The sequence below is a fragment of the Cupressus sempervirens genome, chromosome 8, assembly GCF_028749045.1.
Source record: "Cupressus sempervirens isolate cs-2001-9-10 chromosome 8, ASM2874904v1, whole genome shotgun sequence".
Lineage (NCBI taxonomy): Eukaryota > Viridiplantae > Streptophyta > Pinopsida > Cupressales > Cupressaceae > Cupressus > Cupressus sempervirens.
In genome coordinates this window covers 226,280,594-226,286,137 of record NC_143125.1, presented here as the reverse complement: position 1 = coordinate 226,286,137, position 5,544 = coordinate 226,280,594, and positions in this window count along the sequence as shown.

Here is a 5,544-nt window from a genome sequence, read left to right as displayed (position 1 = left end):
TATGATTCAAAGGAGGTAGATCAAATCACATACAGATCAATGATTGGAAAATTGCAATATGTAGTGCACACAATGCCTGATATTGTATTAGCAGTTGGTATGGTGGAAAGATTCTCAGCAAATCCCAAAGAAAATCATATGATGGAAATTAAGAGAATCATGTGGTATCTAAAAGGTATTGAAGAATATGGATTATGGTACAAAAAGGGAGGAAATTTGGATTTGAAAGCATTCACAGATGTTGTTTGGGAAGAAAGTGTTGATGATAGAAAGACCACCAGTGGTGGAGCATTCTTTCTTGGTAAAAGACTAGTGTCTTGGAAAAAAAAGAAACAAAATTGTATTTCTCAGTCCACAATAGAGGCAGAAAATGTGGCAGCAACAATTAATTGTTCAAATGTTGTTTGGTTCAAGCAACTGTTGGCAAGTGTGAAGATAGAAATCAAAGATCCAGTGGTTATATTCTGTGATAACACCAATGCAATTAATATATCAAATAATCTTGTGATGCATACCAAAACTAAGCACATTGCTATAAAATATCATTTTTTAAGAGAATTGGTACAAGATAAAGAGGTAAGATTGGAATATGTGAATACTAAAGAACAAATTGTAGACATATTCACTAAGCCATTACCTAGGGATGAATTTTTGAATCTAAGAGGTAAGTTAGGGTTCATTCCCCTATCTAAAGCTCACTAAAATAAATTTTAGTGATGCATCAACCAGAGCATGTTGAAGATTAGTCAGTTGATGCAGTATTAGAAAGAGCACATTGCATATGAATTGGTACATGAGATACATTGATATTCACTAGATATTGTCTTTGGCATGAGATGTCAAAGAGGGAGATGTTTTCTATCATATCTCATAGAATTTTTATCAAGAGGAAGAGTATATATTTCTAGAGATGTCAAAGAAGGAGAACTTGGTCTGATATCAAAGTAAGAAAGTTTTCTATCAGAATAAGATGTTGAAGACAAATTTTTGCTTATAGAGGGAGAAACTAAAGGTAGAAGGATTTCACATTGTTAGAAGGAGTTCTCATGGATGAGAATCCGAATGAAACTAAGGATACGTTCCTTACTTTATTCTTGCTCTTAAAATTTCATTGTATTATGATATGTTTTGTTATCATCAATGCCAAAGAGGGAGATTGTTGAAAATAATTGATTAATTGTGTATTGAATTTGATGTCACACAAAATGTCATATCATTATATGCTAAGATCACTTGTTCATTGAAGACAATTTCCTATGTCTGCCAAGCATTCTAGAGTTTGCCAAGTTAAGAAGAAAGTGTCTCCTAATTTCACTCGGGTGACAAAGAGAAGTTTGCAAAAGTTGAGTGCTAACTGAGCTCACTCAGTTAATAAAGGAAATGTTGGATGGAAATAGTGTTAATCGAGCTCACTTGGTTACCAAAGGAACTTTGTAAATATGTAGTGTTAACCAAATTCACTTGGTTAACATAGGAAAAATGTTTTTGAGTTAGTGTCTACTGAGCAGGGTTGGCTAACGAAGAATTTTCTTGTTTTGACATATTGAGTTCAATTAATTTGTTTGTTGTTTCTAGCTGACTAAGGAGATGAATATTAAGTATTCTAAGTTGTATTCAAGATGACTTGACATTTTGTAAGATATAAATATAAGGTCAAGTTGAGGATAGAATGTGTGAAACAAAAATAGAAGATTTGAAGATTCTTAGAGGAAGTGAATTAGAAGGATAAGAAGAATATCCTTATTGAGCTACAAAGATATATTCAATCAGGAAGGATGAAGTTTACAAGCTAGAATTTAGATCTATAATTAGCAATTCAGTTGCATAAAAAATCAAGTCATCTCATTGTTACTTTCAAACCATTATAGCAGGGATCTAAATCTCTTAATAGAGTTGGCTTAATAGCTATTGGTAAATCCTCTAACAAGGTGGCATTTATAGATTGAATTGTATAAATACCTCTAACAAGGCCACTCTTAATAGGGTGATCAAATTCTGTAATATTTTTACACCTAACAATGTGTTTTATAACCTTTAATAGGGTTGGCTCCTAATAGGGCTCACTTTAGAAGAGTGAAAATTAGTAACTACTTACAATTGGTAGTTTTTCTTAAATTGGGTTTCTACATTAAATATTGGTGTCAATTGTGTTCATGTTATTTTCATATTACGTATTTTTCAAGTTATTTCAATATCTACCCAGTTATAGCATTTGCTAGCTAGTGTAAACCAAGTGCATGTGTGTTTGTCGAGTTACAATAGAATACAATTTAATCAGAGTGTTTGATTTGTATTGACATCTAAGGAATCTAGAATTTATTTTAGTAGTAATTGATTCACCCCTCCCCTCTCAGTTATTCCTCTAATATATCCAATAGATCATAAATAGAGTTACAAGTTGTTGATACAAAGTATAGAATTCAATTTTATGATATTGCATGGTTTTTTTGTATATGATAATGTGTTTTCATCAATACCAAAGGGGGATATTGTTAGCCCCAAATGATCATGCTAAAGATAACAGAGATAATGTATGTGAAAGATTCATATTAGTTGTTATGTTGTCATTGATTTCAAGCCTAAATAGGTAAGATATTTGCTAATATAGTTTAAAGTGTTGGAAGCTACAATTGGAGAAATTGTTATGTTGTCACCAATGTCAAAACTATTGGTAATAAAAAGTGTCAAACCTACTTGAGAGATATTTTACTAACTGTATGTAGCACCATATCATAATGTTGATGAAGAGGATTTGAAAAGAAGAGATCATAAGATGACCTAGTGAAAGGTTCAAGTTGAGATGTGGTAAGTATCATGGAAATAAAATGGGCACATGATAAGTTAGTCCTTGAAAAGATAATGTGTTTTTCAATCAAAACATGAAGTGAAGAAGATAGTTGGATGAAGCAAAGAGTTGAAACAAGTCAAAGGGATAAGCTTGACCAATTATCAGCATTGAATGATTAATGAAGGAGTTGAAGAAAAAGGTTAAGGAACTTATGTAGAAGTTGAACAAAATAGTGTAAGACAAGTGTTAGTTAATGCCGAGCAAAATGTATGAAGAATTGTTAGTAATGATCAAACATAGTATTGGTTGAGTGATCATGTTGATGTCAAGCAAGATAGTATATAGTATGTCGAGCTACATAGTGATGACCAAGTTGAATAACATAGTGATGACCAAGCTAAAAGACATAGTGATAGTCAAGTGACAACAAAAGTTATAGTTTGAGAAACATTTAAATTTGAGGTTGAAATAGTTAGAATTTTGAATTATTCAAAGCATGCAGATGATAAGGATTAATGATCTAATGTATTTAATGCATGACATGAGTTTATTAAGTAATCAAAGACAAGATTAGATCAAAATTTTCTAGAAGGAGAAGGTGATAAAAAAGGTGGAAGGATTTGATGAATATGACCTAACCCAAAGATCAATAGTGGTGTTTAAGAAACAAAAGATCAAAATGACTTATTTAAGGAGGCATAAGGAATGAATTTCAAGGTTGGTTCATTGTTGATTAGCAATCTTAAGGAGAAGTTGTGAAGCAATGGACAACAAAGGTGAAGTCTGAAGAGCAATTTCTTGAGGAGATGCCAAATAGATCAATGATGAAGATGTCAATGAATGCTAATCAATGAACTAGAAGATGGGAAAATAGAGATCTAAATTTGTAAACTGAGTTGTACTTTATATATCAAACCTATCATTACATTCTAACCATTGTATCAGTCAAAATCCTTTAATCAAGGTTGACCTAACCACCATTTTTTAAATCCTTTAATCAAGTTGACATTTTAATGGAATGATCCAAAGTCCTCTAACAAGGCCACTCCTAACAGGGTGATTAAATCCTTTAACAAGGTCACTTTTAATAGTGTGTTGTATAACCTTTAACATGGTTGACTCTTAACTGAGTTCACTTCAAAAGAATGAAAAATTAGTAGCATGTAACTTGGTGTTTTTATTTTTTCAAATTGGGTCTCCATGTTAAATCCTGGTGTTAAAGTGTTATTTTCATGTGTGGATGTTATTTTTTGCATGCTATATTTCACAATAGTTTATTTATTGGCAGATGACACTTATAGAGATAGAGAGTTGAGTAATTACATGAAATGTTATTTTGTTTATGATATGCTCTAAAGACTAAGTGAATTTCTAAGATTGATAATGTTATTTGAAAGGATAACTAATCCACACACCCCCACCCCCCCCACCCCCCCCCTCAAATATTCGAAATTATTAAAACAATTGTTATCAAAGCATTGGTTCTTGTAAGGAAAGTTTGAAGGAATCAAGCCAAAGATTAAGATGTAAAAGGGAGAGATGCCTAAGTTTAAGAAGGGGAACTTCCTAGCATGGAAAAGGCTTATTAGATTACACTTATTTGGTTTTGGAGATATCACATATTACAACTTGGACAATTAATACATTGAGGTATTTAGACCTATGATAGTTGAACAAATGAAAGAGAAGGAGCACAACCAAATGATGATTAAACATGCAACAATCCTAAGTTATGCAAAATTTGATGATGTGAAGGAATGCACCAATGCTAATAAAATATGGGACAAGTTGGAAAAAAACCATGGCGGATATAAGAATGTGTTGAGAAATATGAAAAAAGCTTAAGAGGAAAATTTGATGGCATTAGAATGAAAGAAGGTGAGAATTTTGTACATTATTGTGGCCGAATCAAAGAAGTGGTGAATGTTGTTAGAGGAGTTGGAGGAAAAATATCTAATGAGACTGTGATAATTAAGATATTGAGTAATTTACTTCCCATCAATGCAATTTGAGTATCTATAATTTAAGAACTAAGATGTACACTTAGTAATGATTTGACCTTGGATAGTCTAATTGGTAGACTTACTGCATTTGAATTATCAAATTTTGATAAATATTCCTCTTCTAGTGTTGAATATTCCTCAAAGAAATTATGTAGAATGTGATAGTGGATCTGATGATGACCTTGATGAACTTGAAGTATTGTTGGCTAGAAGACTTCCAAGAGAGAAAGGAAAATACAAAGGTAAGATTCCTATTATCTATTTTACATTTAACAAAGTTGGTCATATTGCTACTAGATTCCTTGATAGAGATGACAAAGAGGAAAGGAAATATTTCAAGTACAAAGGAATGAGAGATGGCAGAGACAACAAAGACAATAGAGACAAAATATACTACTAGGAAAAAGGTAAGAAATCTTGTTATATTTTTGAAGAGGATGGTTTTGAAAATGATTATGATGATCATGATGAAGAATTTGTTTATGTTACAATTAAAGATGATTCTGATGAACATGAGAAAATTGCATTGGTCTCACATGTAAGTAAGAAAGATACATGGACAATTAACAGTGGTTTCTCACATTATATGACTGGTGATACAAGTAAGTTTTAATGGATAGAACATTATAATAAGATTAATGTTAAGTGTGATAATGATGCATCATGTTATATGAAGGGTAAAGAATCAATTAAACTAAATGAAAAGATCAAATGTGACAATGCATATTGGGTTGATGGTTTGAAATATAACTT